The sequence below is a fragment of the Chiloscyllium plagiosum genome, unplaced genomic scaffold, assembly GCF_037043375.1.
Source record: "Chiloscyllium plagiosum isolate Xiang-an unplaced genomic scaffold, Cpla_swu_hap1 HiC_scaffold_13, whole genome shotgun sequence".
In the NCBI taxonomy this organism is placed as follows: domain Eukaryota; kingdom Metazoa; phylum Chordata; class Chondrichthyes; order Orectolobiformes; family Hemiscylliidae; genus Chiloscyllium; species Chiloscyllium plagiosum.
Genome location: NW_028270151.1, coordinates 57065970 through 57078480, shown reverse-complemented (window position 1 = coordinate 57078480; position 12511 = coordinate 57065970). Strand labels below are relative to the sequence as shown.

General features: G+C 40.1%; 1 long non-coding RNA gene across 1 annotated transcript in view; it reads right to left on the bottom strand.

Annotated features, from left to right (window-relative positions):
- Positions 1–940: 940 nt before the first annotated feature.
- LOC148148320 (uncharacterized) overlaps positions 941–12511 on the bottom strand; it is a 62820-nt gene continuing 51249 nt past the window's right edge. The window contains exons 3-4 of the long non-coding RNA XR_015759034.1: positions 5839–5977; positions 941–1125 (exon numbers count right to left, since the gene is read on the bottom strand). This is a non-coding gene — a long non-coding RNA (uncharacterized LOC148148320). The remainder of the gene's footprint in view (positions 1126–5838; positions 5978–12511) is intronic.

Sequence of the window (12511 nt, the reverse complement as noted above, 5' to 3'; positions counted from 1 at the left end):
CAGGTTAGGTGAATTGGCTATGCTAAATTGCCCATAGTGTTCAGGGATGTGTAGGCTAAGTGCATTAGTCAGGGTAAAAAGAGGTTGGGGAATGGGTCTGGATGGTTACTCTTCAGAGGGTCGGTGTGGACTTGTTGGGCCAAAGGGCCTATTTTCACACAGTAGGGACTCTAATCGTAAATTTTACGGTTTGAGGCACCTTCTCTGATGTTTTTACTCCAACCCCGATATACCAGGCCTTGTTGATGAAGAGCTTTTGCCCGAAACGTCGATTATTCAGTCTCCTAAATAAGATTGAAATATGGAGAAATATTTTCTCTGAGAGTCATTAACCTGCAGGATTCTTTTCTTCAGAAAGTAACTATTTGCACCATCAAATACATTCAGGGCTGAGTCAGATTTTTGATCAACTAGGCAGTTTTTGTTAGATGGAGAGTGGGGGTCATTGCAGAGAGAAGAAGGTGCAGATGCAAAGTGGTGTTGAAGCTGTAATCAAATTAGCCATGATCTTATTAGATGACAGAGCAATCATGCTTCCTGCCACTGGTACTATTTCCTATGTTCTCAGTTCTGCTCATTAGAAGAGCTGTGCACCATCATGATTGATAACACATTATTTAAAGGCCAATCCTAACAGCACCTAATCAATAAGAGTAAATAAGGTCTTGCTGAGTATTAGAGTGCCACTTGAATCTATATTCATCTTCCAAAGTTCACTTGCAGTTGAGACCAATTGCATTTAATAAGGGCTTTTTATGCATCAGCGATATTCTGTTAAAGGAGAGTCTAAAGAAAATGTGGAAAAGTGATGACAAATATTGTTGACAGATATACAGAACGCACAGCGTATAAAGAATATGAGGGTGAAATCAGTCAGGAAATTAGGAAAACAAAGAGAGATCATGAGGAAAAAAATGGCAAGTAAAATCACAGAAACTGCAAAGTTTTTTTTAATAAATGCACAATGAGATAGAGGATAGCATAAGAAACAGTGTGGGTTATGAGGGACTATAAAGGAAGTTTGTGTGTGGAGCTGGAGAATATCAATATTGTCCTTCGTGAATTCTTTGTCCCTGTTTTCACAGTATCAGGAACCATACAGGTATTGAAACCATGAGCAGGAATCTGAAATACAAAAAAGAAATTAACATTGTTTTGGGAGAAAGCAGAAAGGGATTTAACATCTTTTAAAGTGGTAAATTCACAGGCTTGTGAAATGTACCTAAGAGTGTTGTTAGAAGCAAGTGCATAAATTACAGAGGCTTTGACTAGCATTTTCAAATTGTCTCTGACTACAGGTGGAAAGTTGTATAATTGTTTTAAAAGCTAAAAAGGGGCAGTCCAAGTTATTATGCTCCAGTCAGCCCAAACTTGATGGCAGGAAAATTGTTGAAAAAAATTCTGAGGTATGGGATAAGTCTTCATTGAGAAAGTCAGGCAACAAATGATTTGCGAAGGAAAAGTTGCGCCTAGCTAACATGAATGAACTTTTGAGCAGCTAACAGGTTGATAAAGCAATTGCATTTGATGTAGTCTGTATAGATTACAAGGCTTTTGATAAGGTCCCACATGGCAGACAGATAATTAATCCCTTGCTTTTTGTTTATGTGTCAATGTTTTGAACTTGAAAGTAGGGCATGCTGTTGATAATAAAGAATAAAACTGTAAATTGTGGGAAATTATCAATAGTAAGACAAGTGGCTGAACAGTAGCATGTTGTGTTCAATCCAGAGATATATGAGGTCGTGCATTTAGAAAAGGCTAACAATACAAGGAAAAACGTAATAAATTATAGTCACTGACAGGTTTAGAAGCACAGGGCCTTGTAATGCATGCACACAGATTCCTGAAGTAAGGTAGCTCAGTGGTTAGCGCTGCTGCCTCATAGCATCAGGTACCTGGGTTTGATTCCAGTTTTGGGTGACTCTGTGGAGTTTGCACATTCTCCCCATGTCAGTGTGCCAGGTGCTCTGGTTTTCCCCCAAAGTCCAAAAGTATGCAGGTTAGGTAGATTGGCCATGCTAAATTGTCCCGTAGTGCTGTAGTGTCCAGGAACTTGCAGGTTAGGTGGATTAGCCATGGTGAATATGTGCGATTACAGGGATAGGGTGGGGAACTGCATCTGGGCAGGATGTTTTTTGTGGGTGATGTGACTCAATGGGCTGAATGGTCGCTATCCACACTGTAGTAATTCTTCTATTTTATTCTAGATAGATGGATAATGTGATCAAGGTGGCGTATCGAATCTTCATTACTCAAAGCAGAGAATTGAAAAAAAGGGATGTTGGAACCGTATAAAACATTAGCTGGGTCACAGCTGGAGTATAACATGAAGTTCTAATCATCATACTATAGGAAAGATATGAATGCACTGTATAAGGTTCATAGGAAACATATGAAGTTATCATCTAGAGTAGAGAGTTTTAATTTAAAGAAATGATTGCATTTGCTCTGATTGTCTTCTTTGAAACAAATGAGATTTGAGGGAAGATCAAATTAAAGCACATAAAATGAAGGGTGGTCTCGATAGATTTGATATTGAGGCTGTAGCCCTTTTACTGTGTCATTCATAAATAGCAAACATGGTGTTAGAGGCAATTGGATGTTTAGAAGGAATCATCTACAGGTTTTTTTTTAAATCTACAGTGTGGTAGGGATCTGGAATTCTGTCTGAAATGTTAGTAGAGGCAATAAACCTTGTTATGTTTAAACTACTTGGATATGAACTTGAAGTGCCTTGACATACTAACCAAGGACCAAGATTTAGATTTTTGGTCACTTGTCCATAGACCAATCAACTTGTTGCCAGCTAAAGCTACATCTATGCACCTGCTAGACTCCAAATTGTTTTCAATTCTAACTTCAAATACTGCTTATGCAAACAGTTGATTATGATGCTTGCCATGGGTGTCAAGTTACTTAATTTCAAATATTGATTTAAAAACAGTTCTTTCTCATTTCAGTCCTCAGTTTTTAAAAACATAAAATAAAAAGGCACAGGTCATATAATAGTAGGTTTGAGAGTGTCCCCTAGTTCTAGGTTCCATCATCAATGGAAACAGATTCCTTGCAGCATTTGCCCTATCAAGAACTATCAGGATAATAACCCATATATGTGTTTCAATAAGATCACCTTTGTTCTTCTAAATTTCAATGTGTATAGGACCAATCTACTCAACCTTTCCTCATAAAGTATTCTCCTTCATTTATGGTGTCAGATTGCTAGGTAATCTACTTGTCATATTCTTCATAAACAATATCTGGCTGTTTTTAAAGCACATTTAAACTTGTTAAAAAATACAGGGTAAACTTGCATTGCAGCTGAACATCACATCTTGACCATCTGTTATAATACACAAAGTATTCAAACAAAATCGTCTTCTAAAAGTTAGCTTCTAAGTTGCCCCTTAGGTCCCGTTCAAAACTTTCCCTTCTCACATTAAACCTATGTACTCTAGTTTTTCACTCTCCCATCCCAGGGAAACTATTTTGTCTATTTACCCAATCTATGCCCCTCATGATTTTATAAACCTTTATCAGGTCACCCCTCAGCTTCCAATGTGCCAGGGAAAGTAGCCCTAGCCTATTTAGCCTCTCTCCACAGCTCAAACACTCCAATCCTGGCAACATCCTTGTAAATCTTTTCTGAACCCTTTCAAGTTTCACAACATCCAATAGCAGGGAGACCAGGGAGACAAGGGTGGAACACCCCTGGTCCTCACCTACCACCCCACCAATACCTGGATACAATGCATCATCCTCTGCCATTTCTGCCACCTACAGTCAGATCCCACCAACAGAAATGTATTTCTGTCCACACCCATGTCAGCATTCCACACAGACCATTCCCTCTGCAACTCCCTCGTTAGGTCCACGATCTGCACCAGCTCACTCTCCCCTCCCAGCACCTTCCCTTGCCACCGCAAGAGATGTAATACCTACGCCCATCCGCCCCCCCCTTACCATCATCCAAGACCCCAAAGTATCCTTCCACATCCAGCAGAGATTTTCTTGCACATCCAAACACCTTGTCTACTGTGTCCATTACTCCTGATGTGGTGTCCTTTACATTGGGGAGACAGGACGCCAATTGGGGAACAGCTCAGGGAAATGTCCAGGACACACACACCCAACAACCCCACCACCCCTGTGGTCGAACACTTCACCTCCCACTCCGCTAAGGACATGGAAGTCCAGGGCTCCTCTACTACCAAATCCTAGCCACCTGATGCCGGGAGGAGGAACGCCTCATCTTCCACCTTGGGACCCTCCAACTACATGGAATCAATATCAATTTCATCAGTTTTCTCATCTCCCCCTTCACTGCAACCCTCCAACTTAGCATCACCCTCTTGAACTGTCCTACCTCTCCATCTTCCTTCCCATCTATCTGTTCCACCTTCCACTCCAACCTGTCACGATCACCCCCCCATCTTCATTTACCTATTGCCTTCCAATCTACCTTCCTGCCCCATTCCCATCCCCATCCCCATCTCCCTCCCATTTATCTCTCAGCCCCCTTGGGCAAACTCCCCCAACATTCCTTATGCCAAAAACGTCGACTCTCCTGCATCTCCAAAGCTGCCTGACCTGCTGTGCTTTTCCAGCATCACACGTTTTGACTCCCAACTCCTATACTCAGTGGATTGATCAAGAAAGGGAAGTGTACCAAATCAAGTAAAAATTTCCTGTAATCATGTGGTAAGCAAGGAATTTAATGGCCCCAATTCTTTAAAGAATGATTTCTGAAAGTGAGCAACATAAATAATCTTAATAACTGTTTCAAAGTGTTTTACTTTGAAATTTTAGTTTAGAGTTTTATTGAAGTTTTTGTCACATGACTTTTTAAACTATTTATTGATAGGATGCGAATGTTGCTTTATTGCTCATTACCTGTACCTTTATTACATAGTTGTTACTTATAATCCAATCTTGAATGTTGTCCAGTTCTTTCTGCATATGGATACAGGTTGCCTTAGTAGCTAAGGAATTGCAAATTGCACTGAATAATAGACAATCACCCAGTCAGCAAGTACTGCATTGATAATACTAACACTGACAGCTTCCATAACATTGTTGAAGGATAAGATTGTAGCCATTAATAGCTAAATTGACCATGTCTTGGTTTTAATGAATAGGCACATCTGGGTAGTTTTCCAGATTGTCAGGTAAAAGGCTTTTGTTATCAGTGGTGAAAGACTTTAAATAAAAGTCAAAGGCTTTTGTTGTACTGTATTGGAACAGCTTGGCTAGTGAGTACAAATAGTTCAGAAGCACAAGTCTTCAGTAGGTTAAGAACTCCAAACCTGCTTGTTTTATAGATGGAGCCTAGGACTACAGCTGTTAACATGCATGAGGTGAACGCACAAGGTTGGATAGACTGCTCATAAACAGCAGAGTGCTCTGGCAGTATCTTTAATTAACTGCAGTCAGGTATCCTCCTTCAATCACTTTTTTCTGCACCTTCACACTTCCTGCACTCTCTGGTGGGAATATCAGGCTTTTTCCCAGCAGCAGGGATTGGGGGCCCAACTATCCCTTAGTATTGCTCCCAAATTATTTGCCTTCCCTTCGGTAAAATGTGGGTTCCTTCTTTTCGCTACAAAAATTTCAGAGATTTGTTTAATTACATCTCCCTTTTTTAGAAAGGTTTTACAGAGATTCCCAGTTGCAATCAGTGCCATTACTTAAGCAGTTATTCTCGTTAACTAAATTCTATTCTTTGTACAGGGTATATATGTCCCAAGAAATCCTAATGGAGTTTTCCATAACCTCCAGTTTCGGACTGGACATGTCCTATGTTTCGGCATTAAAACTCACAGGCTTCATTAGTCTCACCTTTCAACTTGGCACCAGCGATTCTGTCCTGAGGGGTCTCCAAGCATTTCCCCCATTTCCTGGTTTTCTGTCAATCTTTCCAACCCACCTCTACAGTTGGTTGGAGTGACTAGGAGAGGGTTTCTTCGAGAACAGGAATCTGTGGATCAGTTCATAATCATTAGCCAGTGTAGCAGGTAGACCCAATCTTAACATATCTATGTGCAGTCTTATCAGGAATAGCATGGAATGTTTGATCCTCAAGGTATCTTTCATGAGTGAATTCAGTCTTAGGTTTCTGTATCCACTAGTCAAGAACAAGTTGCTTGACCCTTTAAAATTTCATATATATCTGGTCAGGCTATATCCTGAGGGATGGAATGTTTCTTTGTACATCTCGTACACAAACTGATATACACCTAATAGCCCCATAATCAGTGGCATTTCCTCAGTCAAGACTGAGTAGATCTCGTGTGCACTTCCTGATTGCTAATTATTCAGTACTAAAGACCAGTATTGAGCTGGCCTCTTTAACTGCTGTGCTACCATATCAACAGAGATAAAGAAATCTTCTACCCCTGCCTTCACAAACTTGGAAATAAATGAACAAATCAACTTTGCTCCAAATCTGAGCCATTCATACCTTCATGGAATACAATAGCACTCTTGCTCCTTAGTTTGAACTGTTTCAGTTCAAACTTATTTCCCCACAATTTTTACCTTAATCTTTCCTCTCTCCTTAATTTTTGTTTTCTAGACATCCTAATTTCTGCTACTCTAAATTTAATCTCATGACAACTATCCTTGATTCCAGTTGTAAGCCATTGACCACCCCTCATAAAATTTTGTGCTTTCTTGGTTTTGGGTGAAATTTCAATCCAATATGCTTTGCTAAATCTTGAACTATTTGACGGCCAGAATGTTTAAATCCTCTTAAGTAGTTCCTCCTAATTCTGCTAGGAACACAACAGCATTGAATTGAATGCAGACATTTCTATATAGCAGGAATGAAAACAGAAGAGAGCCTTTTGTAGATTTTTCCTCTAAAATTGACTAGAAGTGACACCTTACCCAATCACACTCTTCTTTCTGGTCTGTGAGTTCAAATTCCGGAAAGCACGCTAAATTTGTTATGACAATAACCCTTTCTGATATGTTCTTGTTAAGGTTCATCTTTTATTAAGATTCCCGGACAATTTACATATGCAGCATTCGATTGGCTTCACACAGGACTTTGCCAATGAGTCACCTAATTTAAATACACAGTCTTCTGTAACAGTCCTCATTTTAAAACAACACCATTTAAAACTAAAGGTAAAAATGGTGTTTGACCACTTTGGTATTCTGATCCTTCATCATAACAGTGGACTGCTGAGAAATTTGTGAGATCTGTCTTAACTATATCTGTTATTTAATATGCCCTGAGGGTTGTTTTCCCAAACTTAGTCTGATTTTTATATTTATCCCCATGTTAATTTTCAATGTAAATGTGAATTTACATGTATAAAAATATACATGCACACATCCATATTTTATATACATTTATATGTGTGTTTTACATGTAGATTGTTTTACTTTCCTAATTGTGCACAGTAAGATTTATCTTGTTTGTTTAAAATCTTGTGACTTTATTCTTTTAGTAGATACCTGAGATCCAAACTATGTTTAGATTTGAATATATAAGTCACCAATCCCTTACTAACTGAAACAAATCATCTCAGGTTTGCACAGTTGAAATGTTATTCCAGGCCCCGTCATAGACTTGTTGTATCCAGAGCCCCGTCATACATGTTGAAAACATGGAGTGAATGAAACTGACTGAAAACTAACATCCATGATATTGGGCACTTCAGGAGATGGAACATCCACTCAACATTATTGAGGATATGGATATTTGTGGAGCTTATTCTTCAGTTAGTTAATTTGTTAGTTATTTAATTGTCTACCATTATTTATCACTGGATGCAGTAGACTTCACAATTTTATTAGTTGTTGAATCATTTAGAATTGTCAGCTGCTTCTTTTGATATTATGTATCTAATCCTGTGTTGTAGCTTTGCCTAGTTGGTATCTCATTTGAAGATATGCCTGGTGCAGTTACTGGAATGCTCTCCTGCACTCTTTATTAATCTAGGGTTCATCCCGGGCTTGGTGGTAATTGTAGAAGAAACACTTAGCCACTGGGGTCACTCTATTACTTGCTTAGCTGTCACTTTAATCCATCACCCACTTTCCTGATAGCTTGCCAGAGTGCCTTTGGGATCTGTGTTGTGAAAGGGGATATGGTTTGCACCCCCCACCCTGCCACCAATGCTGCACTGGAAGGCTTTGTGGACAGCTATATTCCATGCTTCTCAAATGGTAGAATTTGAAAGTTCAGATTAGAAGGCTTGAGATCTGGGGTAGGGTAAGTAGAGCAATTGTCCAAACGTGATTGCCACTCCTGGGAAAATAGATATGTTTCTGTCTGCTATTACATCTGAGGTATTAAACCCTGATTTAAAAAGTTTGGTTTCACGTTTAGAAAATGCCTTTTTTTGTTGCAACTGGATTCAAGCTCTGAATATCAAAATCCCACTGTATTTTCTGCAAAGTCTATATAGAACTGTTTTGTACTTGTGTTTACAAATAGACAATTTATGAATAAAGTCTATTTTTGAAAGTTATAACATTAAACCCTGATATAAATGGATCCTTACTAAAGTGATGAATAGAGGAATGCCACAGAAATGTTTGTCTATTAATATCATATCATATATAAACTTTCATCATTCTTAGAAGAAGTTCCTGCAGGAAATAATTGCTCATCTGTAACATGTATGTAAGTTATGTTTACATACTGCTTGTTGAAAAATTTCAGATTAATCCTACTTTGATTCATTCCTTCTGCTAAAAATTTTAGATCCACTGTTTCCATGAAAATTTCAGGTCTACAAAGAAGAACTTTTGTTTAATGTTTATTCTTATCCTTTTATCAAGAGTGTGTCATGTATGTAATGCTACCATTTGTTGCCCTTGAAATCATGATGGTATGCCATCTTCTTGGTTTACCACAGACCATCTCGTGTAGATTGATAATGCAGATCATCTATAGTGCTGTTACAGGCCTAAAGAATATACTAACATTTATGCCATAATGTAAACTCAGCATTGCAGTCAAACAAATAAATACATATGTAATATTAATTAACAAGCATTATGACTGTGTTTGTACTTTGTCATCAAAATATTTTGATAAACAACTGAATTCCACAAAAAGTGTTAAGACAGCTCTAATAACTCCTTGGTAATGAACAAAGCAGAGAAAAAATAATTGTTGTTTTCAAGTTATTTGGTTGTTTTCATTTAATAGAAAACTGTTAGTGGTTATAGATATTCGGAAAAGAAAGGTGATTTTCTGAATTTGTAGATGTTATATTCATCAATATTGTTCAAGTAAGTCCTATTTTATGATTGCTGTTGCTTAATATTGCCTCTGAAATATTAGTCATTTTTGTAAAGACCATTTTATTCTTTTGGACTGTGTGCTAAAAATTGGGGGAAGATATTGCTTTAAACTAAGGAAACTGTGGATGGTGATGCTGTAGTATTTAAAACACACTACTGGAACTCATTGTGTATTGTGACTACAATGTTGCTATATTCAACTGTTGGGGCAGAATGGTAGATGTACTGTGTATTTGTGTTTGTGTGTGCGTTTGAGAGAGTGATCTTCAATTTATCAGTTTTTTTCTGGGCTCAGGGATGCTCGGCAGATTAACAACCACTTGATTGGTTGTTGGGCAAGTGTATGGACTACAGGTATTTAGAAACATAAAGGGAAGTGTGGATGAGGGGAAGCGAGAGGAATGAAAAGCAAGAGATTCATGGTAATAACATCTGTAAATTGTTCTTCATATCAGATCCCAGGATAAGAGTGAAGAGAAAGTTGAGACATAAGACATGAACACACCATCATCAAATAGTTCTGACATCTGCTTTAAGCTGACTGCCTCCCCTTAATTTAAGAAGCAGGCTAACTTTGTTTTGAGCTCACTGCAAATCATCTGGAACCCCTTCTGTGCATGCAGCCCATCAGCAGCACATTCTACATTGGACTGCACAATGCATTTAATCTGAAGGTCAGGTAGCATAAAGCGAACATTTGTGATCGTCATGCTTGAAAACTGGCACTATCCATTCATTTTTAGACCTCTCTCATCTAAAAGTATTGGTTAACGTGTCCAACAATACAGGTAATATTCTTATTCTTTTAGTTACAGATTTTTTGGCATTTTCTGAAAGTATTTGCAGAATTGATTTGGCAGCTTTGACGCTTGTAACAGATTGTTTAGAAGTGTGGACAGAATCGTACATCATCTACAAAGATCTATTTTTACTCCACTGACTGGACAGTTGTAGATAATGTCGTAATCCAAATCAACTAATATGAAGAGCAGTAGCTTTAGTCACATGGTTCAGGATATACAATTCCAAACTGACAGCTAAAATATTCTTAATATTTTTAACTGAAAAAACTCATCAGTTTTGGCATAAATGTTTAGCATCTGACATGGGATGTATTTAGATTTGCTATCAATATATTAAATGGTTCACTCTTATTAATGTAGGTTTTCATTCCTCATCTTCATCATGGACATCCCAGTCCCTGTACATATCCATCTGCCATGACGTAGGCCTCCCAAACCCTCCGTTTCTTCTTCTCACAACGTCCCAACCAGTACCTTCCACTTACATCCTCATTCGCCCAGCTGAACTGGTCCTCAGCCTTAACAACTTCTCCTTCCCATCCTCCCACTTTCTCCAAACCAAAAGGGGTAGCCATTGACACCCACGTTGGCCCCAGCTATGCCTGCCTCTTTGTCAGGTTCATGGAACAGTCTATCTTCCGCAACCACACTGGCACCATCCCCACCTTTTCCTCCGCTACATTGATGACTGTATTGGCACTACCTTGTGCTCCCACGAGGAAGTTGGACAGTTCATCAACATCAACATTCACCCCAACCTCAAATTTACCTGGACCATCTCGGACACTTCCCTCCCTTTCTTGGACCTCTCCATCTCCACCTCTGGTGACCAACTAACGATGGACATCTACTACAAACCCACCGACTCCCACAGGTACCTGGATTACACCTCCTTTCACCCTGCTTCCTGTAAAATCACCATCCCTTATTCCCAATTCTGCCACCACTGCCACTTCTGTTCCCGGGATGACCAATTCCACAACAGAAAATGCCAAATAACCCCCTTCTTCAAAGAACATAATTTCCCCTTTCACGTGGCCAATGATACCCTCCAGCGCATCTCCTCCACTTCCCCCATCTCCACCCTTGAACATCACCCCGCCCAATGCAACCAGGACAGAAACCCCCAGTCCTCACCCCCACCCCATGAACTTCTGGATACACTGCACCATCCTTCACCACTTTCGCCACCTACAAATGGACCCCATCTCTAGGGATATATTTCGCTTCCCACCCCCTCAGCATTCCGAGAAACCATTCCCTCCATGACTCCCTCATCAGATCCATGCCCCCCACCAACCCACACTCCACTCCCAACACCTTCCCCTACCACCGCAGGAAGTGCAAAACCTACACCCATACCTCCTCCCTCACCTCCATTCAAGGCCCCAAAGGATCCTTCCACATCCAACAGAAATTTACCTCTACCTCCACCAATGTCAATTACTGTATCCGTTGCACCCGATGTGGTCTCCCCTACATCGGGGAGACAGGACGCCAACTCATTTCAGAGAACATCTCTGGGACACCGACACCAAGCAATCCCATTGCCCTGTGGCTGAACACTTCAACACCCCCTCCCACTCCATCAATGACATGCAAGTCCTGGGCCTCCTCCATTGCCAAACCCTTACCACTCAACTCCTGGAGGAAGAATGCCTCATATTCGGCCTTGGGATCCTGCAACCACACAGGATCAATGCGGATTTCACCAGTTTCCTTGTTTCCCCTCCCCCCACATTATCCTAGTCCCAAATCTCCAACTTGGCACTGCCCTCTTGACCTGTCCATCACCTTTCCCATCTATCCGCTCTACCCATCACTTTCTTCGCCACCTTCATCTACCTATCGCATTCTCAGCTATCTTTCCCCCTAGCACCACCCCCCCCCCGCCGCCCCCTCCCCTCCCATTTAGCTCTCAGCCACCTGGCTCACAAGCTCATTTCTGATGAAGGGCTTATGCCCAAAACGGCGATTCTTGGATGCTGCCTGACCTGTTGTGCTTTTCCAGCACCATACTTTCGACTCTGATCTCCAGCATCTGCAGCCCTCATCTTTTCTTGTAGGTTTTCATTCCACCTATTTTATCTTTTTTCATTACATTGCTATCAGTATTTATTTTACAAATATTAATTATGTCAATAAAATAAATTTGACCACAATGATTTTTTCATCTTTGGCTCGCAATCTAGTGGAAGGGAGAGTCTATATGTGGCTGTACAGATCAATGCAACTACTGCAGTCTTCGTTATACTTGGTGAAAAAAGTGGTTTCAGGAAGGAGCATTGGTATGGCGGTGCACTACTTTCATTGTTTTCATCTGGCTTCCACTTTTTCCTAATGCAGATCCTCAGGTGCTCAACACCTTCCTGGATGCTCCTCCTCCACTTCTGACAATTTTGGACCAGTGATTCCTAGGTGTCTGTGGGAATGCTGCACTTTGC